Source organism: Taudactylus pleione, unplaced genomic scaffold (assembly GCF_031769625.1).
Source record: "Taudactylus pleione unplaced genomic scaffold, aTauple2 ptg000473l, whole genome shotgun sequence".
NCBI classification, from domain to species: Eukaryota; Metazoa; Chordata; class Amphibia; order Anura; family Myobatrachidae; genus Taudactylus; species Taudactylus pleione.
This window is the reverse complement of record NW_028284875.1, coordinates 6,740,584-6,763,595: the sequence shown is the minus strand read 5'-3', so window position 1 is coordinate 6,763,595 and position 23,012 is coordinate 6,740,584. Positions and strand designations below refer to the sequence as shown.

The following is a 23,012-nucleotide window of genomic DNA, read 5'->3' as shown; positions in this document are numbered from 1 at the left end:
CTAATCCACAATGTCATCAGGATAAATGTCTGCTTTTAGATACAGGGCCATAATTTTGCAAGCTGAACAGTACCGGATTGTTAAGCAGATAAAAGTTTCTGGTGGAGCCATTTGTGCAGTATCAAGCAAGAATAAAGGGAACATCTCCAGTAATTATATGGATGAAATAAAGCCCAGATGAGACTTGAAACCACAATCCCTAGCTTAGGAGACCAGTGCCTTATCCATTAGGCCAGTGGGGCTTAGTAACATCTTTGTGTGAAACTGATTTTTTCATTAGTATAATCATTAATTGTTGCGATATAGGAAAGCCGTTTATTTGTGTTCTTTGCTTTACAAATCCCAGCATGAAATGTGATTGTACTAACCAGACCTAATAGTGTGGACCCTCATGTTACATTGCAGCAAAACAGATTGATGCAACTCTTTTACCAATAAAGAGGTAGTCTTTTGCATTCCATTTTGTTGACTAACTAAAGTAATGTTTACAGTGCATATGAACCAAAGCAGATGTGTGTACTGGTACCTTAAAAACAGTCATGTTTGTGATTTTTTTCTGCCTTCATATCAGGATGTTCAGGTAGCAGATGATAATCATTAGAAAAAAAATTACATTTGCTCCAGGTGAGGCTTGAACTCACAACCTCGGCATTGCTCTACAGATACTGCCTATAAGTACCGCGCGCTAACCGATTGCGCCACAGGAGCACATGGTCAAAGTGTATTATTTTTAGTTGAGTGATTTTAGCATCGAGTTGACTAAGTATATTAACTTGGTTTATTAATTTTAAATTAGTTACTTTTTAAATCCACTAAACTACTGCACCCAATACTAAAGTACCTAATAAAAGTAATATTCTAATCATAAGTTAATCAATTATATTGTGCATTTGTGTTATTGCCCAGTTTTATGTATCCTTAGGTGTATATTGCAATGAATTCATGCCATTGCTGTACAGTTCAATATTATCAAAATTGTAAAATAATTCCTGTTTATAAATAATTTCTGTTTATTTATCTTAAATAATATTTGCTATAAATATATGTAACTTCAATGTTGCATAGGGAAAATATACACTATAATACCAAAAAGTGCAGTATCTTTAAATAAAAATAAGTTAAATCTCACTTGTGCTCTATATTTAAAGGTAAACATTGTTTTTTTGGTCTGTAGCACCTAAATTGTCAGTAAAGTCAGTGTCCAAAGAAATATAAAAAGCAGAAAATTACCCTTTTGATGACATGGATGAAAGGACTTCAAGAAACCCATCAGCAATTGCCATAGACATTGTTATTTTGTAGCCACTCTGATATTAAATTGCAATTAAAACTTAATAGGTATGTTTTGGTATATATGGATTTCATGCAATACCATTAAGACAGTCACCTGCATTGAAAAAAAGCATAACTTCTAGAATGAGAATGAGCATCAAAGGAACATGCATCCTAGATGAGACTTGAAGCCACTGTCCCAGGTGATAGCAAACTTATCCGGAAACTAATCCACAATGTCATCAGGATAAATGTCTGCTTTTAGATACAGGGCCATAATTTTGCAAGCTGAACAGTACCGGATTGTTAAGCAGATAAAAGTTTCTGGTGGAGCCATTTGTGCAGTATCAAGCAAGAATAAAGGGAACATCTCCAGTAATTATATGGATGAACTAAATCCCAGATGAGACTTGAAACCACAAACCCTAGCTTAAGAGGACAGTGCCTTATCCATTAGGCCAGTGGGGCTTAGTAACATCTTTGTGTGAAACTGATTTTTTCATTAGTATAATCATTAATTGTTGCGATATAGGAAAGCCATTTATTTGTGTTCTTTGCTTTACAAATCCCAGCATGAAATGTGATTGTACTAACCAGACCTAATAGAGTGGACCCTCATGTTACATTGCAGCAAAACAGATTGATGCAACTCTTTTACCAATAAAGAGGTAGTCTTTTGCATTCCATTTTGTTGACTAACTAAAGTAATGTTTACAGTGCATATGAACCAAAGCAGATGTGTGTACTGGTACCTTAAAAACAGTCATGTTTGTGATTTTTTTCTGCCTTCATATCAGGATGTTCAGGTAGCAGATGATAATCATTAACTGATGACATTAGAAAAAAAATTACATTTCCAGGTGAGGCTTGAAGTCACAACCTCGGCATTGCTCAACAGATACTGTCTTATAAGTACCACTTGCTAACCGATTGCGCCACAGGAGAACATGGTCAAAGTGTATTATTTTTAGTTGAGTGATTTTAGCATCGAGTTGACTAAGTATATTAACTTGGTTTATTAATTTTAAATTAGTTACTTTTTAAATCCACTAAACTACTGCACCCAGTACAAAAGTACCTAATAAAAGTAATATTCTAATCATAAGTTAATCAATTATATTGTGCATTTGTGTTATTGCCCAGTTTTATGTATCCTTAGGTGTATATTGCAATGAATTCATGCCATTGCTGTACAGTTCAATATTATCAAAATTGTAAAATAATTCCTGTTTATAAATAATTTCTGTTTATTTATCTTAAATAATATTTGCTATAAATATATGTAACTTCAATGTTGCATAGGGAAAATATACACTATAATACCAAAAAGTGCAGTATCTTTAAATAAAAATAAGTTAAATCTCACTTGTGCTCTATATTTAAAGGTAAACATTGTTTTTTTGGTCTGTAGCACCTAAATTGTCAGTAAAGTCAGTGTCCAAAGAAATATAAAAAGCAGAAAATTACCCTTTTGATGACATGGATGAAAGGACTTCAAGAAACCCATCAGCAATTGCCATAGACATTGTTATTTTGTAGCCACTCTGATATTAAATTGCAATTAAAACTTAATAGGTATGTTTTGGTATATATGGATTTCATGCAATACCATTAAGACAGTCACCTGCATTGAAAAAAAGCATAACTTCTAGAATGAGAATGAGCATCAAAGGAACATGCATCCTAGATGAGACTTGAAGCCACTGTCCCAGGTGATAGCAATCTTATCCGGAAACTAATCCACAATGTCATCAGGATAAATGTTTGCTTTTAGATACAGGGCCATAATTTTGCAAGCTGAACAGTACCGGATTGTTAAGCAGATAAAAGTTTCTGGTGGAGCCATTTGTGCAGTATCAAGCAAGAATAAAGGGAACATCTCCAGTAATTATATGGATGAAATAAAGCCCAGATGAGACTTGAAACCACAATCCCTAGCTTAGGAGGCCAGTGCCTTATCCATTAGGCCAGTGGGGCTTAGTAACATCTTTGTGTGAAACTGATTTTTTCATTAGTATAATCATTAATTGTTGCGATATAGGAAAGCCGTTTATTTGTGTTCTTTGCTTTACAAATCCCAGCATGAAATGTGATTGTACTAACCAGACCTAATAGTGTGGACCCTCATGTTACATTGCAGCAAAACAGATTGATGCAACTCTTTTACCAATAAAGAGGTAGTCTTTTGCATTCCATTTTGTTGACTAACTAAAGTAATGTTTACAGTGCATATGAACCAAAGCAGATGTGTGTACTGGTACCTTAAAAACAGTCATGTTTGTGATTTTTTTCTGCCTTCATATCAGGATGTTCAGCTAGCAGATGATAATCATTAACTGATGACATTAGAAAAAAAATTACATTTGCTCCAGGTGAGGCTTGAACTCACAACCTCGGCATTGCTCAACAGATACTGTCTTATAAGTACAGCGCGCTAACCGATTGCGCCACAGGAGCACATGGTCAAAGAGTATTATTTTTAGTTGAGTGATTTTAGCATCGAGTTGACTAAGTATATTAACTTGGTTTTTTTAATTTTAAATTAGTTACTTTTTAAATCCACTAAACTACTGCACCCAATACTAAAGTACCTAATAAAAGTAATATTCTAATCATAAGTTTATCAATTATATTGTGCATTTGTGTTATTGCCCAGTTTTATGTATCCTTAGGTGTATATTGCAATGAATTCATGCCATTGCTGTACTGTTCAATATTATCAAAATTGTAAAATAATTCCTGTTTATAAATAATTTCTGTTTATTTATCTTAAATAATATTTGCTATAAATATATGTAACTTCAATGTTGCATAGGGAAAATATACACTATAATACCAAAAAGTGCAGTATCTTTAAATAAAAATAAGTTAAATCTCACTTGTGCTCTATATTTAAAGGTAAACATTGTTTTTTTGGTCTGTAGCACCTAAATTGTCAGTAAAGTCAGTGTCCAAAGAAATATAAAAAGCAGAAAATTACCCTTTTGATGACATGGATGAAAGGACTTCAAGAAACCCATCAGCAATTGCAATAGACATTGTTATTTTGTAGCCACTCTGATATTAAATTGCAATTAAAACTTAATAGGTATGTTTTGGTATATATGGATTTCATGCAATACCATTAAGACAGTCACCTGCATTGAAAAAAAGCATAACTTCTAGAATGAGAATGAGCATCAAAGGAACATGCATCCTAGATGAGACTTGAAGCCACTGTCCCAGGTGATAGCAAACTTATCCGGAAACTAATCCACAATGTCATCAGGATAAATGTCTGCTTTTAGATACAGGGCCATAATTTTGCAAGCTGAACAGTACCGGATTGTTAAGCAGATAAAAGTTTCTGGTGGAGCCATTTGTGCAGTATCAAGCAAGAATAAAGGGAACATCTCCAGTAATTATATGGATGAAATAAAGCCCAGATGAGACTTGAAACCACAATCCCTAGCTTAGGAGGCCAGTGCCTTATCCATTAGGCCAGTGGGGCTTAGTAACATCTTTGTGTGAAACTGATTTTTTCATTAGTATAATCATTAATTGTTGCGATATAGGAAAGCCGTTTATTTGTGTTCTTTGCTTTACAAATCCCAGCATGAAATGTGATTGTACTAACCAGACCTAATAGTGTGGACCCTCATGTTACATTGCAGCAAAACAGATTGATGCAACTCTTTTACCAATAAAGAGGTAGTCTTTTGCATTCCATTTTGTTGACTAACTAAAGTAATGTTTACAGTGCATATGAACCAAAGCAGATGTGTGTACTGGTACCTTAAAAACAGTCATGTTTGTGATTTTTTTCTGCCTTCATATCAGGATGTTCAGGTAGCAGATGATAATCATTAACTGATGACATTAGAAAAAAAATTACATTTGCTCCAGGTGAGGCTTGAACTCACAACCTCGGCATTGCTCAACAGATACTGTCTTATAAGTACCGCGCGCTAACCGATTGCGCCACAGGAGCTCATGGTCAAAGTGCATTATTTTTAGTTGAGTGATTTTAGCATCGAGTTGACTAAGTATATTAACTTGGTTTATTAATTTTAAATTAGTTACTTTTTAAATCCACTAAACTACTGCACCCAATACTAAAGTACCTAATAAAAGTAATATTCTAATCATAAGTTAATCAATTATATTGTGCATTTGTGTTATTGCCCAGTTTTATGTATCCTTAGGTGTATATTGCAATGAATTCATGCCATTGCTGTACAGTTCAATATTATCAAAATTGTAAAATAATTCCTGTTTATAAATAATTTCTGTTTATTTATCTTAAATAATATTTGCTATAAATATATGTAACTTCAATGTTGCATAGGGAAAATATACACTATAATACAAAAAGTGCAGTATCTTTAAATAAAAATAAGTTAAATCTCACTTGTGCTCTATATTTAAAGGTAAACATTGTTTTTTTGGTCTGTAGCACCTAAATTGTCAGTAAAGTCAGTGTCCAAAGAAATATAAAAAGCAGAAAATTACCCTTTTGATGACAAGGATGAAAGGACTTCAAGAAACCCATCAGCAATTGCCATAGACATTGTTATTTTGTAGCCACTCTGATATTAAATTGCAATTAAAACTTAATAGGTATGTTTTGGTATATATGGATTTCATGCAATACCATTAAGACAGTCACCTGCATTGAAAAAAAGCATAACTTCTAGAATGAGAATGAGCATCAAAGGAACATGCATCCTAGATGAGACTTGAAGCCACTGTCCCAGGTGATAGCAAACTTATCCGGAAACTAATCCACAATGTCATCAGGATAAATGTCTGCTTTTAGATACAGGGCCATAATTTTGCAAGCTGAACAGTACCGGATTGTTAAGCAGATAAAAGTTTCTGGTGGAGCCATTTGTGCAGTATCAAGCAAGAATAAAGGGAACATCTCCAGTAATTATATGGATGAAATAAAGCCCAGATGAGACTTGAAACCACAATCCCTAGCTTAGGAGACCAGTGCCTTATCCATTAGGCCAGTGGGGCTTAGTAACATCTTTGTGTGAAACTGATTTTTTCATTAGTATAATCATTAATTGTTGCGATATAGGAAAGCCGTTTATTTGTGTTCTTTGCTTTACAAATCCCAGCATGAAATGTGATTGTACTAACCAGACCTAATAGTGTGGACCCTCATGTTACATTGCAGCAAAACAGATTGATGCAACTCTTTTACCAATAAAGAGGTAGTCTTTTGCATTCCATTTTGTTGACTAACTAAAGTAATGTTTACAGTGCATATGAACCAAAGCAGATGTGTGTACTGGTACCTTAAAAACAGTCATGTTTGTGATTTTTTTCTGCCTTCATATCAGGATGTTCAGGTAGCAGATGATAATCATTAGAAAAAAAATTACATTTGCTCCAGGTGAGGCTTGAACTCACAACCTCGGCATTGCTCAACAGATACTGCCTATAAGTACCGCGCGCTAACCGATTGCGCCACAGGAGCACATGGTCAAAGTGTATTATTTTTAGTTGAGTGATTTTAGCATCGAGTTGACTAAGTATATTAACTTGGTTTATTAATTTTAAATTAGTTACTTTTTAAATCCACTAAACTACTGCACCCAATACTAAAGTACCTAATAAAAGTAATATTCTAATCATAAGTTAATCAATTATATTGTGCATTTGTGTTATTGCCCAGTTTTATGTATCCTTAGGTGTATATTGCAATGAATTCATGCCATTGCTGTACAGTTCAATATTATCAAAATTGTAAAATAATTCCTGTTTATAAATAATTTCTGTTTATTTATCTTAAATAATATTTGCTATAAATATATGTAACTTCAATGTTGCATAGGGAAAATATACACTATAATACCAAAAAGTGCAGTATCTTTAAATAAAAATAAGTTAAATCTCACTTGTGCTCTATATTTAAAGGTAAACATTGTTTTTTTGGTCTGTAGCACCTAAATTGTCAGTAAAGTCAGTGTCCAAAGAAATATAAAAAGCAGAAAATTACCCTTTTGATGACATGGATGAAAGGACTTCAAGAAACCCATCAGCAATTGCCATAGACATTGTTATTTTGTAGCCACTCTGATATTAAATTGCAATTAAAACTTAATAGGTATGTTTTGGTATATATGGATTTCATGCAATACCATTAAGACAGTCACCTGCATTGAAAAAAAGCATAACTTCTAGAATGAGAATGAGCATCAAAGGAACATGCATCCTAGATGAGACTTGAAGCCACTGTCCCAGGTGATAGCAAACTTATCCGGAAACTAATCCACAATGTCATCAGGATAAATGTCTGCTTTTAGATACAGGGCCATAATTTTGCAAGCTGAACAGTACCGGATTGTTAAGCAGATAAAAGTTTCTGGTGGAGCCATTTGTGCAGTATCAAGCAAGAATAAAGGGAACATCTCCAGTAATTATATGGATGAACTAAATCCCAGATGAGACTTGAAACCACAATCCCTAGCTTAAGAGGACAGTGCCTTATCCATTAGGCCAGTGGGGCTTAGTAACATCTTTGTGTGAAACTGATTTTTTCATTAGTATAATCATTAATTGTTGCGATATAGGAAAGCCGTTTATTTGTGTTCTTTGCTTTACAAATCCCAGCATGAAATGTGATTGTACTAACCAGACCTAATAGTGTGGACCCTCATGTTACATTGCAGCAAAACAGATTGATGCAACTCTTTTACCAATAAAGAGGTAGTCTTTTGCATTCCATTTTGTTGACTAACTAAAGTAATGTTTACAGTGCATATGAACCAAAGCAGATGTGTGTACTGGTACCTTAAAAACAGTCATGTTTGTGATTTTTTTCTGCCTTCATATCAGGATGTTCAGGTAGCAGATGATAATCATTAACTGATGACATTAGAAAAAAAATTACATTTGCTCCAGGTGAGGCTTGAACTCACAACCTCGGCATTGCTCAACAGATACTGTCTTATAAGTACCGCGCGCTAACCGATTGCGCCACAGGAGCTCATGGTCAAAGTGCATTATTTTTAGTTGAGTGATTTTAGCATCGAGTTGACTAAGTATATTAACTTGGTTTATTAATTTTAAATTAGTTACTTTTTAAATCCACTAAACTACTGCACCCAATACTAAAGTACCTAATAAAAGTAATATTCTAATCATAAGTTAATCAATTATATTGTGCATTTGTGTTATTGCCCAGTTTTATGTATCCTTAGGTGTATATTGCAATGAATTCATGCCATTGCTGTACAGTTCAATATTATCAAAATTGTAAAATAATTCCTGTTTATAAATAATTTCTGTTTATTTATCTTAAATAATATTTGCTATAAATATATGTAACTTCAATGTTGCATAGGGAAAATATACACTATAATACCAAAAAGTGCAGTATCTTTAAATAAAAATAAGTTAAATCTCACTTGTGCTCTATATTTAAAGGTAAACATTGTTTTTTTGGTCTGTAGCACCTAAATTGTCAGTAAAGTCAGTGTCCAAAGAAATATAAAAAGCAGAAAATTACCCTTTTGATGACATGGATGAAAGGACTTCAAGAAACCCATCAGCAATTGCCATAGACATTGTTATTTTGTAGCCACTCTGATATTAAATTGCAATTAAAACTTAATAGGTATGTTTTGGTATATATGGATTTCATGCAATACCATTAAGACAGTCACCTGCATTGAAAAAAAGCATAACTTCTAGAATGAGAATGAGCATCAAAGGAACATGCATCCTAGATGAGACTTGAAGCCACTGTCCCAGGTGATAGCAAACTTATCCGGAAACTAATCCACAATGTCATCAGGATAAATGTCTGCTTTTAGATACAGGGCCATAATTTTGCAAGCTGAACAGTACCGGATTGTTAAGCAGATAAAAGTTTCTGGTGGAGCCATTTGTGCAGTATCAAGCAAGAATAAAGGGAACATCTCCAGTAATTATATGGATGAACTAAATCCCAGATGAGACTTGAAACCACAATCCCTAGCTTAAGAGGACAGTGCCTTATCCATTAGGCCAGTGGGGCTTAGTAACATCTTTGTGTGAAACTGATTTTTTCATTAGTATAATCATTAATTGTTGCGATATAGGAAAGCCGTTTATTTGTGTTCTTTGCTTTACAAATCCCAGCATGAAATGTGATTGTACTAACCAGACCTAATAGTGTGGACCCTCATGTTACATTGCAGCAAAACAGATTGATGCAACTCTTTTACCAATAAAGAGGTAGTCTTTTGCATTCCATTTTGTTGACTAACTAAAGTAATGTTTACAGTGCATATGAACCAAAGCAGATGTGTGTACTGGTACCTTAAAAACAGTCATGTTTGTGATTTTTTTCTGCCTTCATATCAGGATGTTCAGGTAGCAGATGATAATCATTAACTGATGACATTAGAAAAAAAATTACATTTGCTCCAGGTGAGGCTTGAACTCACAACCTCGGCATTGCTCAACAGATACTGTCTTATAAGTACCGCGCGCTAACCAATTGCGCCACAGGAGCACATGGTCAAAGTGTATTATTTTTAGTTGAGTGATTTTAGCATCGAGTTGACTAAGTATATTAACTTGGTTTATTAATTTTAAATTAGTTACTTTTTAAATCCACTAAACTACTGCACCCAATACTAAAGTACCTAATAAAAGTAATATTCTAATCATAAGTTAATCAATTATATTGTGCATTTGTGTTATTGCCCAGTTTTATGTATCCTTAGGTGTATATTGCAATGAATTCATGCCATTGCTGTACAGTTCAATATTATCAAAATTGTAAAATAATTCCTGTTTATAAATAATTTCTGTTTATTTATCTTAAATAATATTTGCTATAAATATATGTAACTTCAATGTTGCATAGGGAAAATATACACTATAATACCAAAAAGTGCAGTATCTTTAAATAAAAATAAGTTAAATCTCACTTGTGCTCTATATTTAAAGGTAAACATTGTTTTTTTGGTCTGTAGCACCTAAATTGTCAGTAAAGTCAGTGTCCAAAGAAATATAAAAAGCAGAAAATTACCCTTTTGATGACATGGATGAAAGGACTTCAAGAAACCCATCAGCAATTGCCATAGACATTGTTATTTTGTAGCCACTCTGATATTAAATTGCAATTAAAACTTAATAGGTATGTTTTGGTATATATGGATTTCATGCAATACCATTAAGACAGTCACCTGCATTGAAAAAAAGCATAACTTCTAGAATGAGAATGAGCATCAAAGGAACATGCATCCTAGATGAGACTTGAAGCCACTGTCCCAGGTGATAGCAAACTTATCCGGAAACTAATCCACAATGTCATCAGGATAAATGTCTGCTTTTAGATACAGGGCCATAATTTTGCAAGCTGAACAGTACCGGATTGTTAAGCAGATAAAAGTTTATGGTGGAGCCATTTGTGCAGTATCAAGCAAGAATAAAGGGAACATCTCCAGTAATTATATGGATGAAATAAAGCCCAGATGAGACTTGAAACCACAATCCCTAGCTTAGGAGACAAGTACCTTATCCATTAGGCCAGTGGGGCTTAGTAACATCTTTGTGTGAAACTGATTTTTTCATTAGTATAATCATTAATTGTTGCGATATAGGAAAGCCGTTTATTTGTGTTCTTTGCTTTACAAATCCCAGCATGAAATGTGATTGTACTAACCAGACCTAATAGTGTGGACCCTCATGTTACATTGCAGCAAAACAGATTGATGCAACTCTTTTACCAATAAAGAGGTAGTCTTTTGCATTCCATTTTGTTGACTAACTAAAGTAATGTTTACAGTGCATATGAACCAAAGCAGATGTGTGTACTGGTACCTTAAAAACAGTCATGTTTGTGATTTTTTTCTGCCTTCATATCAGGATGTTCAGCTAGCAGATGATAATCATTAGAAAAAAAATTACATTTGCTCCAGGTGAGGCTTGAACTCACAACCTCGGCATTGCTCAACAGATACTGCCTATAAGTACCGCGCGTTAACCAATTGCGCCACAGGAGCACATGGTCAAAGTGTATTATTTTTAGTTGAGTGATTTTAGCATCGAGTTGACTAAGTATATTAACTTGGTTTATTAATTTTAAATTAGTTACTTTTTAATTCCACTAAACTACTGCACCCAATACTAAAGTACCTAATAAAAGTAATATTCTAATCATAAGTTAATCAATTATATTGTGCATTTGTGTTATTGCCCAGTTTTATGTATCCTTAGGTGTATATTGCAATGAATTCATGCCATTGCTGTACAGTTCAATATTATCAAAATTGTAAAATAATTCCTGTTTATAAATAATTTCTGTTTATTTATCTTAAATAATATTTGCTATAAATATATGTAAATTCAATGTTGCATAGGGAAAATATACACTATAATACCAAAAAGTGCAGTATCTTTAAATAAAAATAAGTTAAATCTCACTTGTGCTCTATATTTAAAGGTAAACATTGTTTTTTTGGTCTGTAGCACCTAAATTGTCAGTAAAGTCAGTGTCCAAAGAAATATAAAAAGCAGAAAATTACCCTTTTGATGACATGGATGAAAGGACTTCAAGAAACCCATCAGCAATTGATATAGACATTGTTATTTTGTAGCCACTCTGATATTAAATTGCAATTAAAACTTAATAGGTATGTTTTGGTATATATGGATTTCATGCAATACCATTAAGACAGTCACCTGCATTGAAAAAAAGCATAACTTCTAGAATGAGAATGAGCATCAAAGGAACATGCATCCTAGATGAGACTTGAAGCCACTGTCCCAGGTGATAGCAAACTTATCCGGAAACTAATCCACAATGTCATCAGGATAAATGTCTGCTTTTAGATACAGGGCCATAATTTTGCAAGCTGAACAGTACCGGATTGTTAAGCAGATAAAAGTTTATGGTGGAGCCATTTGTGCAGTATCAAGCAAGAATAAAGGGAACATCTCCAGTAATTATATGGATGAACTAAATCCCAGATGAGACTTGAAACCACAATCCCTAGCTTAAGAGGACAGTGCCTTATCCATTAGGCCAGTGGGGCTTAGTAACATCTTTGTGTGAAACTGATTTTTTCATTAGTATAATCATTAATTGTTGCGATATAGGAAAGCCATTTATTTGTGTTCTTTGCTTTACAAATCCCAGCATGAAATGTGATTGTACTAACCAGACCTAATAGAGTGGACCCTCATGTTACATTGCAGCAAAACAGATTGATGCAACTCTTTTACCAATAAAGAGGTAGTCTTTTGCATTCCATTTTGTTGACTAACTAAAGTAATGTTTACAGTGCATATGAACCAAAGCAGATGTGTGTACTGGTACCTTAAAAACAGTCATGTTTGTGATTTTTTTCTGCCTTCATATCAGGATGTTCAGGTAGCAGATGATAATCATTAAATGATGACATTAGAAAAAAAATTACATTTGCTCCAGGTGAGGCTTGAACTCACAACCTCAGCATTGCTCAACAGATACTGTCTTATAAGTACCGCGCGCTGACCGATTGCGCCACAGGAACACATGGTCAAAGTGTATTATTTTTAGTTGAGTGATTTTAGCATCGAGTTGACTAAGTATATTAACTTGGTTTATTAATTTTAAATTAGTTACTTTTTAAATCCACTAAACTACTGCACCCAATACTAAAGTACCTAATAAAAGTAATATTCTAATCATAAGTTAATCAATTATATTGTGCATTTGTGTTATTGCCCAGTTTTATGTATCCTTAGGTGTATATTGCAATGAATTCATGCCATTGCTGTACAGTTCAATATTATCAAAATTGTAAAATAATTCCTGTTTATAAATAATTTCTGTTTATTTATCTTAAATAATATTTGCTATAAATATATGTAACTTCAATGTTGCATAGGGAAAATATACACTATAATACCAAAAAGTGCAGTATCTTTAAATAAAAATAAGTTAAATCTCACTTGTGCTCTATATTTAAAGGTAAACATTGTTTTTTTGGTCTGTAGCACCTAAATTGTCAGTAAAGTCAGTGTCCAAAGAAATATAAAAAGCAGAAAATTACCCTTTTGATGACATGGATGAAAGGACTTCAAGAAACCCATCAGCAATTGCCATAGACATTGTTATTTTGTAGCCACTCTGATATTAAATTGCAATTAAAACTTAATAGGTATGTTTTGGTATATATGGATTTCATGCAATACCATTAAGACAGTCACCTGCATTGAAAAAAAGCATAACTTCTAGAATGAGAATGAGCATCAAAGGAACATACATCCTAGAATAGACTTGAAGCCACTGTCCCAGGTGATAGCAATCTTATCCGGAAACTAATCCACAATGTCATCAGGATAAATGTCTGCTTTTAGATACAGGGCCATAATTTTGCAAGCTGAACAGTACCGGATTGTTAAGCAGATAAAAGTTTCTGGTGGAGCCATTTGTGCAGTATCAAGCAAGAATAAAGGGAACATCTCCAGTAATTATATGGATGAAATAAAGCCCAGATGAGACTTGAAACCACAATCCCTAGCTTAGGAGGCCAGTGCCTTATCCATTAGGCCAGTGGGGCTTAGTAACATCTTTGTGTGAAACTGATTTTTTCATTAGTATAATCATTAATTGTTGCGATATAGGAAAGCCGTTTATTTGTGTTCTTTGCTTTACAAATCCCAGCATGAAATGTGATTGTACTAACCAGACCTAATAGAGTGGACCCTCATGTTACATTGCAGCAAAACAGATTGATGCAACTCTTTTACCAATAAAGAGGTAGTCTTTTGCATTCCATTTTGTTGACTAACTAAAGTAATGTTTACAGTGCATATGAACCAAAGCAGATGTGTGTACTGGTACCTTAAAAACAGTAATGTTTGTGATTTTTTTCTGCCTTCATATCAGGATGTTCAGGTAGCAGATGATAATCATTAGAAAAAAAATTACATTTGCTCCAGGTGAGGCTTGAACTCACAACCTCGGCATTGCTCAACAGATACTGCCTATAAGTACCGCGCGCTAACCGATTGCGCCACAGGAGCACATGGTCAAAGTGTATTATTTTTAGTTGAGTGATTTTAGCATCGAGTTGACTAAGTATATTAACTTGGTTTATTAATTTTAAATTAGTTACTTTTTAAATCCACTAAACTACTGCACCCAATACTAAAGTACCTAATAAAAGTAATATTCTAATCATAAGTTAATCAATTATATTGTGCATTTGTGTTATTGCCCAGTTTTATGTATCCTTAGGTGTATATTGCAATGAATTCATGCCATTGCTGTACAGTTCAATATTATCAAAATTGTAAAATAATTCCTGTTTATAAATAATTTCTGTTTATTTATCTTAAATAATATTTGCTATAAATATATGTAACTTCAATGTTGCATAGGGAAAATATACACTATAATACCAAAAAGTGCAGTATCTTTAAATAAAAATAAGTTAAATCTCACTTGTGCTCTATATTTAAAGGTAAACATTGTTTTTTTGGTCTGTAGCACCTAAATTGTCAGTAAAGTCAGTGTCCAAAGAAATATAAAAAGCAGAAAATTACCCTTTTGATGACATGGATGAAAGGACTTCAAGAAACCCATCAGCAATTGATATAGACATTGTTATTTTGTAGCCACTCTGATATTAAATTGCAATTAAAACTTAATAGGTATGTTTTGGTATATATGGATTTCATGCAATACCATTAAGACAGTCACCTGCATTGAAAAAAAGCATAACTTCTAGAATGAGAATGAGCATCAAAGGAACATGCATCCTAGATGAGACTTGAAGCCACTGTCCCAGGTGATAGCAAACTTATCCGGAAACTAATCCACAATGTCATCAGGATAAATGTCTGCTTTTAGATACAGGGCCATAATTTTGCAAGCTGAACAGTACCGGATTGTTAAGCAGATAAAAGTTTATGGTGGAGCCATTTGTGCAGTATCAAGCAAGAATAAAGGGAACATCTCCAGTAATTATATGGATGAAATAAAGCCCAGATGAGACTTGAAACCACAATCCCTAGCTTAGGAGACCAGTGCCTTATCCATTAGGCCAGTGGGGCTTAGTAACATCTTTGTGTGAAACTGATTTTTTCATTAGTATAATCATTAATTGTTGCGATATAGGAAAGCCGTTTATTTGTGTTCTTTGCTTTACAAATCCCAGCATGAAATGTGATTGTACTAACCAGACCTAATAGTGTGGACCCTCATGTTACATTGCAGCAAAACAGATTGATGCAACTCTTTTACCAATAAAGAGGTAGTCTTTTGCATTCCATTTTGTTGACTAACTAAAGTAATGTTTACAGTGCATATGAACCAAAGCAGATGTGTGTACTGGTACCTTAAAAACAGTCATGTTTGTGATTTTTTTCTGCCTTCATATCAGGATGTTCAGGTAGCAGATGATAATCATTAGAAAAAAAATTACATTTGCTCCAGGTGAGGCTTGAACTCACAACCTCGGCATTGCTCAACAGATACTGCCTATAAGTACCGCGCGCTAACCGATTGCGCCACAGGAGCACATGGTCAAAGTGTATTATTTTTAGTTGAGTGATTTTAGCATCGAGTTGACTAAGTATATTAACTTGGTTTATTAATTTTAAATTAGTTACTTTTTAAATCCACTAAACTACTGCACCCAATACTAAAGTACCTAATAAAAGTAATATTCTAATCATAAGTTAATCAATTATATTGTGCATTTGTGTTATTGCCCAGTTTTATGTATCCTTAGGTGTATATTGCAATGAATTCATGCCATTGCTGTACAGTTCAATATTATCAAAATTGTAAAATAATTCCTGTTTATAAATAATTTCTGTTTATTTATCTTAAATAATATTTGCTATAAATATATGTAACTTCAATGTTGCATAGGGAAAATATACACTATAATACCAAAAAGTGCAGTATCTTTAAATAAAAATAAGTTAAATCTCACTTGTGCTCTATATTTAAAGGTAAACATTGTTTTTTTGGTCTGTAGCACCTAAATTGTCAGTAAAGTCAGTGTCCAAAGAAATATAAAAAGCAGAAAATTACCCTTTTGATGACATGGATGAAAGGACTTCAAGAAACCCATCAGCAATTGCCATAGACATTGTTATTTTGTAGCCACTCTGATATTAAATTGCAATTAAAACTTAATAGGTATGTTTTGGTATATATGGATTTCATGCAATACCATTAAGACAGTCACCTGCATTGAAAAAAAGCATAACTTCTAGAATGAGAATGAGCATCAAAGGAACATACATCCTAGAATAGACTTGAAGCCACTGTCCCAGGTGATAGCAATCTTATCCGGAAACTAATCCACAATGTCATCAGGATAAATGTCTGCTTTTAGATACAGGGCCATAATTTTGCAAGCTGAACAGTACCGGATTGTTAAGCAGATAAAAGTTTCTGGTGGAGCCATTTGTGCAGTATCAAGCAAGAATAAAGGGAACATCTCCAGTAATTATATGGATGAAATAAAGCCCAGATGAGACTTGAAACCACAATCCCTAGCTTAGGAGGCCAGTGCCTTATCCATTAGGCCAGTGGGGCTTAGTAACATCTTTGTGTGAAACTGATTTTTTCATTAGTATAATCATTAATTGTTGCGATATAGGAAAGCCGTTTATTTGTGTTCTTTGCTTTACAAATCCCAGCATGAAATGTCATTGTACTAACCAGACCTAATAGAGTGGACCCTCATGTTACATTGCAGCAAAACAGATTGATGCAACTCTTTTACCAATAAAGAGGTAGTCTTTTGCATTCCATTTTGTTGACTAACTAAAGTAATGTTTACAGTGCATATGAACCAAAGCAGATGTGTGTACTGGTACCTTAAAAACAGTAATGTTTGTGATTTTTTTCTGCCTTCATATCAGGATGTTCAGGTAGCAGATGATAATCATTAACTGATGACATTAGAAAAAAAATTACATTTGCTCCAGGTGAGGCTTGAACTCACAACCTCGGCATTGCTCAACAGATACTGTCTTATAAGTACCGCGCGCTAACCGATTGCGCCACAGGAGCACATGGTCAAAGTGTATTATTTTTAGTTGAGTGATTTTAGCATCGAGTTGACTAAGTATATTAACTTGGTTTATTAATTTTAAATTAGTTACTTTTTAAATCCACTAAACTACTGCACCCAATACTAAAGTACCTAATAAAAGTAATATTCTAATCATAAGTTAATCAATTATATTGTGCATTTGTGTTATTGCCCAGTTTTATGTATCCTTAGGTGTATATTGCAATGAATTCATGCCATTGCTGTACAGTTCAATATTATCAAAATTGTAAAATAATTCCTGTTTATAAATAATTTCTGTTTATTTATCTTAAATAATATTTGCTATAAATATATGTAACTTCAATGTTGCATAGGGAAAATATACACTATAATACCAAAAAGTGCAGTATCTTTAAATAAAAATAAGTTAAATCTCACTTGTGCTCTATATTTAAAGGTAAACATTGTTTTTTTGGTCTGTAGCACCTAAATTGTCAGTAAAGTCAGTGTCCAAAGAAATATAAAAAGCAGAAAATTACCCTTTTGATGACATGGATGAAAGGACTTCAAGAAACCCATCAGCAATTGCCATAGACATTGTTATTTTGTAGCCACTCTGATATTAAATTGCAATTAAAACTTAATAGGTATGTTTTGGTATATATGGATTTCATGCAATACCATTAAGACAGTCACCTGCATTGAAAAAAAGCATAACTTCTAGAATGAGAATGAGCATCAAAGGAACATGCATCCTAGATGAGACTTGAAGCCACTGTCCCAGGTGATAGCAAACTTATCCACAATGTCATCAGGATAAATGTCTGCTTTTAGATACAGGGCCATAATTTTGCAAGCTGAACAGTACCGGATTGTTAAGCAGATAAAAGTTTCTGGTGGAGCCATTTGTGCAGTATCAAGCAAGAATAAAGGGAACATCTCCAGTAATTATATGGATGAAATAAAGCCCAGATGAGACTTGAAACCACAATCCCTAGCTTAGGAGGCCAGTGCCTTATCCATTAGGCCAGTGGGGCTTAGTAACATCTTTGTGTGAAACTGATTTTTTCATTAGTATAATCATTAATTGTTGCGATATAGGAAAGCCGTTTATTTGTGTTCTTTGCTTTACAAATCCCAGCATGAAATGTCATTGTACTAACCAGACCTAATAGAGTGGACCCTCATGTTACATTGCAGCAAAACAGATTGATGCAACTCTTTTACCAATAAAGAGGTAGTCTTTTGCATTCCATTTTGTTGACTAACTAAAGTAATGTTTACAGTGCATATGAACCAAAGCAGATGTGTGTACTGGTACCTTAAAAACAGTAATGTTTGTGATTTTTTTCTGCCTTCATATCAGGATGTTCAGGTAGCAGATGATAATCATTAACTGATGACATTAGAAAAAAAATTACATTTGCTCCAGGTGAGGCTTGAACTCACAACCTCGGCATTGCTCAACAGATACTGTCTTATAAGTACCGCGCGCTAACCGATTGCGCCACAGGAGCACATGGTCAAAGTGTATTATTTTTAGTTGAGTGATTTTAGCATCGAGTTGACTAAGTATATTAACTTGGTTTATTAATTTTAAATTAGTTACTTTTTAAATCCACTAAACTACTGCACCCAATACTAAAGTACCTAATAAAAGTAATATTCTAATCATAAGTTAATCAATTATATTGTGCATTTGTGTTATTGCCCAGTTTTATGTATCCTTAGGTGTATATTGCAATGAATTCATGCCATTGCTGTACAGTTCAATATTATCAAAATTGTAAAATAATTCCTGTTTATAAATAATTTCTGTTTATTTATCTTAAATAATATTTGCTATAAATATATGTAACTTCAATGTTGCATAGGGAAAATATACACTATAATACCAAAAAGTGCAGTATCTTTAAATAAAAATAAGTTAAATCTCACTTGTGCTCTATATTTAAAGGTAAACATTGTTTTTTTGGTCTGTAGCACCTAAATTGTCAGTAAAGTCAGTGTCCAAAGAAATATAAAAAGCAGAAAATTACCCTTTTGATGACATGGATGAAAGGACTTCAAGAAACCCATCAGCAATTGCCATAGACATTGTTATTTTGTAGCCACTCTGATATTAAATTGCAATTAAAACTTAATAGGTATGTTTTGGTATATATGGATTTCATGCAATACCATTAAGACAGTCACCTGCATTGAAAAAAAGCATAACTTCTAGAATGAGAATGAGCATCAAAGGAACATGCATCCTAGATGAGACTTGAAGCCACTGTCCCAGGTGATAGCAAACTTATCCGGAAACTAATCCACAATGTCATCAGGATAAATGTCTGCTTTTAGATACAGGGCCATAATTTTGCAAGCTGAACAGTACCGGATTGTTAAGCAGATAAAAGTTTCTGGTGGAGCCATTTGTGCAGTATCAAGCAAGAATAAAGGGAACATCTCCAGTAATTATATGGATGAAATAAAGCCCAGATGAGACTTGAAACCACAATCCCTAGCTTAGGAGGCCAGTGCCTTATCCATTAGGCCAGTGGGGCTTAGTAACATCTTTGTGTGAAACTGATTTTTTCATTAGTATAATCATTAATTGTTGCGATATAGGAAAGCCGTTTATTTGTGTTCTTTGCTTTACAAATCCCAGCATGAAATGTGATTGTACTAACCAGACCTAATAGTGTGGACCCTCATGTTACATTGCAGCAAAACAGATTGATGCAACTCTTTTACCAATAAAGAGGTAGTCTTTTGCATTCCATTTTGTTGACTAACTAAAGTAATGTTTACAGTGCATATGAACCAAAGCAGATGTGTGTACTGGTACCTTAAAAACAGTCATGTTTGTGATTTTTTTCTGCCTTCATATCAGGATGTTCAGGTAGCAGATGATAATCATTAACTGATGACATTAGAAAAAAAATTACATTTGCTCCAGGTGAGGCTTGAACTCACAACCTCGGCATTGCTCAACAGATACTGTCTTATAAGTACTGCGCGCTGACCGATTGCACCACATGAGCACATGGTCAAAGTGTATTATTTTTAGTTGAGTGATTTTAGCATCGAGTTGACTAAGTATATTAACTTGGTTTATTAATTTTAAATTAGTTACTTTTTAAATCCACTAAACTACTGCACCCAATACTAAAGTACCTAATAAAAGTAATATTCTAATCATAAGTTAATCAATTATATTGTGCATTTGTGTTATTGCCCAGTTTTATGTATCCTTAGGTGTATATTGCAATGAATTCATGCCATTGCTGTACAGTTCAATATTATCAAAATTGTAAAATAATTCCTGTTTATAAATAATTTCTGTTTATTTATCTTAAATAATATTTGCTATAAATATATGTAACTTCAATGTTGCATAGGGAAAATATACACTATAATACAAAAAGTGCAGTATCTTTAAATAAAAATAAGTTAAATCTCACTTGTGCTCTATATTTAAAGGTAAACATTGTTTTTTTGGTCTGTAGCACCTAAATTGTCAGTAAAGTCAGTGTCCAAAGAAATATAAAAAGCAGAAAATTACCCTTTTGATGACAAGGATGAAAGGACTTCAAGAAACCCATCAGCAATTGCCATAGACATTGTTATTTTGTAGCCACTCTGATATTAAATTGCAATTAAAACTTAATAGGTATGTTTTGGTATATATGGATTTCATGCAATACCATTAAGACAGTCACCTGCATTGAAAAAAAGCATAACTTCTAGAATGAGAATGAGCATCAAAGGAACATGCATCCTAGATGAGACTTGAAGCCACTGTCCCAGGTGATAGCAAACTTATCCACAATGTCATCAGGATAAATGTCTGCTTTTAGATACAGGGCCATAATTTTGCAAGCTGAACAGTACCGGATTGTTACGCAGATAAAAGTTTCTGGTGGAGCCATTTGTGCAGTATCAAGCAAGAATAAAGGGAACATCTCCAGTAATTATATGGATGAAATAAAGCCCAGATGAGACTTGAAACCACAATCCCTAGCTTAGGAGGCCAGTGCCTTATCCATTAGGCCAGTGGGGCTTAGTAACATCTTTGTGTGAAACTGATTTTTTCATTAGTATAATCATTAATTGTTGCGATATAGGAAAGCCATTTATTTGTGTTCTTTGCTTTACAAATCCCAGCATGAAATGTGATTGTACTAACCAGACCTAATAGTGTTGACCCTCATGTTACATTGCAGCAAAACAGATTGATGCAACTCTTTTACCAATAAAGAGGTAGTCTTTTGCATTCCATTTTGTTGACTAACTAAAGTAATGTTTACAGTGCATATGAACCAAAGCAGATGTGTGTACTGGTACCTTAAAAACAGTAATGTTTGTGATTTTTTTCTGCCTTCATATCAGGATGTTCAGGTAGCAGATGATAATCATTAACTGATGACATTAGAAAAAAAATTACATTTGCTCAAGGAGAGGCTTGAACTCACAACCTCGGCATTGCTCAACAGATACTGTCTTATAAGTACCGCGCGCTAACCGATTGCGCCACAGGAGCACATGGTCAAAGTGTATTATTTTTAGTTGAGTGATTTTAGCATCGAGTTGACTAAGTATATTAACTTGGTTTATTAATTTTAAATTAGTTACTTTTTAAATCCACTAAACTACTGCACCCAATACTAAAGTACCTAATAAAAGTAATATTCTAATCATAAGTTAATCAATTATATTGTGCATTTGTGTTATTGCCCAGTTTTATGTATCCTTAGGTGTATATTGCAATGAATTCATGCCATTGCTGTACAGTTCAATATTATCAAAATTGTAAAATAATTCCTGTTTATAAATAATTTCTGTTTATTTATCTTAAATAATATTTGCTATAAATATATGTAACTTCAATGTTGCATAGGGAAAATATACACTATAATACCAAAAAGTGCAGTATCTTTAAATAAAAATAAGTTAAATCTCACTTGTGCTCTATATTTAAAGGTAAACATTGTTTTTTTGGTCTGTAGCACCTAAATTGTCAGTAAAGTCAGTGTCCAAAGAAATATAAAAAGCAGAAAATTACCCTTTTGATGACATGGATGAAAGGACTTCAAGAAACCCATCAGCAATTGCCATAGACATTGTTATTTTGTAGCCACTCTGATATTAAATTGCAATTAAAACTTAATAGGTATGTTTTGGTATATATGGATTTCATGCAATACCATTAAGACAGTCACCTGCATTGAAAAAAAGCATAACTTCTAGAATGAGAATGAGCATCAAAGGAACATGCATCCTAGATGAGACTTGAAGCCACTGTCCCAGGTGATAGCAAACTTATCCGGAAACTAATCCACAATGTCATCAGGATAAATGTCTGCTTTTAGATACAGGGCCATAATTTTGCAAGCTGAACAGTACCGGATTGTTAAGCAGATAAAAGTTTCTGGTGGAGCCATTTGTGCAGTATCAAGCAAGAATAAAGGGAACATCTCCAGTAATTATATGGATGAAATAAAGCCCAGATGAGACTTGAAACCACAATCCCTAGCTTAGGAGACCAGTGCCTTATCCATTAGGCCAGTGGGGCTTAGTAACATCTTTGTGTGAAACTGATTTTTTCATTAGTATAATCATTAATTGTTGCGATATAGGAAAGCCGTTTATTTGTGTTCTTTGCTTTACAAATCCCAGCATGAAATGTGATTGTACTAACCAGACCTAATAGTGTGGACCCTCATGTTACATTGCAGCAAAACAGATTGATGCAACTCTTTT

General features: G+C 33.6%; 12 non-coding genes across 12 annotated transcripts; all 12 read right to left on the bottom strand.

Annotated features, from left to right (window-relative positions):
• Positions 1-616: 616 nt before the first annotated feature.
• Positions 617-708, bottom strand: TRNAI-UAU (transfer RNA isoleucine (anticodon UAU)). The gene is given in 2 exon segments: positions 617-652; positions 671-708. It is a non-coding gene; the product is annotated as a tRNA-Ile (tRNA).
• A 2,928-nt stretch (positions 709-3,636) lies between these two features.
• Positions 3,637-3,729, bottom strand: TRNAI-UAU (transfer RNA isoleucine (anticodon UAU)). The gene is given in 2 exon segments: positions 3,637-3,672; positions 3,692-3,729. It is a non-coding gene; the product is annotated as a tRNA-Ile (tRNA).
• Positions 3,730-5,149: 1,420 nt separating this feature from the next.
• TRNAI-UAU (transfer RNA isoleucine (anticodon UAU)) lies at positions 5,150-5,242 on the bottom strand. Its single transcript is given in 2 exon segments — positions 5,150-5,185; positions 5,205-5,242. It is a non-coding gene; the product is annotated as a tRNA-Ile (tRNA).
• Positions 5,243-6,647: 1,405 nt separating this feature from the next.
• TRNAI-UAU (transfer RNA isoleucine (anticodon UAU)) lies at positions 6,648-6,739 on the bottom strand. Its single transcript is given in 2 exon segments — positions 6,648-6,683; positions 6,702-6,739. It is a non-coding gene; the product is annotated as a tRNA-Ile (tRNA).
• Positions 6,740-8,158: 1,419 nt separating this feature from the next.
• On the bottom strand, positions 8,159-8,251 carry TRNAI-UAU (transfer RNA isoleucine (anticodon UAU)). Its single transcript is given in 2 exon segments — positions 8,159-8,194; positions 8,214-8,251. It is a non-coding gene; the product is annotated as a tRNA-Ile (tRNA).
• Positions 8,252-9,670: 1,419 nt separating this feature from the next.
• On the bottom strand, positions 9,671-9,763 carry TRNAI-UAU (transfer RNA isoleucine (anticodon UAU)). Its single transcript is given in 2 exon segments — positions 9,671-9,706; positions 9,726-9,763. It is a non-coding gene; the product is annotated as a tRNA-Ile (tRNA).
• A 1,406-nt stretch (positions 9,764-11,169) lies between these two features.
• TRNAI-UAU (transfer RNA isoleucine (anticodon UAU)) lies at positions 11,170-11,261 on the bottom strand. The gene is given in 2 exon segments: positions 11,170-11,205; positions 11,224-11,261. It is a non-coding gene; the product is annotated as a tRNA-Ile (tRNA).
• A 1,419-nt stretch (positions 11,262-12,680) lies between these two features.
• Positions 12,681-12,773, bottom strand: TRNAI-UAU (transfer RNA isoleucine (anticodon UAU)). Its single transcript is given in 2 exon segments — positions 12,681-12,716; positions 12,736-12,773. It is a non-coding gene; the product is annotated as a tRNA-Ile (tRNA).
• A 1,406-nt stretch (positions 12,774-14,179) lies between these two features.
• TRNAI-UAU (transfer RNA isoleucine (anticodon UAU)) lies at positions 14,180-14,271 on the bottom strand. Its single transcript is given in 2 exon segments — positions 14,180-14,215; positions 14,234-14,271. It is a non-coding gene; the product is annotated as a tRNA-Ile (tRNA).
• Positions 14,272-15,677: 1,406 nt separating this feature from the next.
• On the bottom strand, positions 15,678-15,769 carry TRNAI-UAU (transfer RNA isoleucine (anticodon UAU)). Its single transcript is given in 2 exon segments — positions 15,678-15,713; positions 15,732-15,769. It is a non-coding gene; the product is annotated as a tRNA-Ile (tRNA).
• Positions 15,770-17,188: 1,419 nt separating this feature from the next.
• TRNAI-UAU (transfer RNA isoleucine (anticodon UAU)) lies at positions 17,189-17,281 on the bottom strand. The gene is given in 2 exon segments: positions 17,189-17,224; positions 17,244-17,281. It is a non-coding gene; the product is annotated as a tRNA-Ile (tRNA).
• Positions 17,282-18,688: 1,407 nt separating this feature from the next.
• TRNAI-UAU (transfer RNA isoleucine (anticodon UAU)) lies at positions 18,689-18,781 on the bottom strand. Its single transcript is given in 2 exon segments — positions 18,689-18,724; positions 18,744-18,781. It is a non-coding gene; the product is annotated as a tRNA-Ile (tRNA).
• Between the last annotated feature and the right edge of the window lie 4,231 nt (positions 18,782-23,012).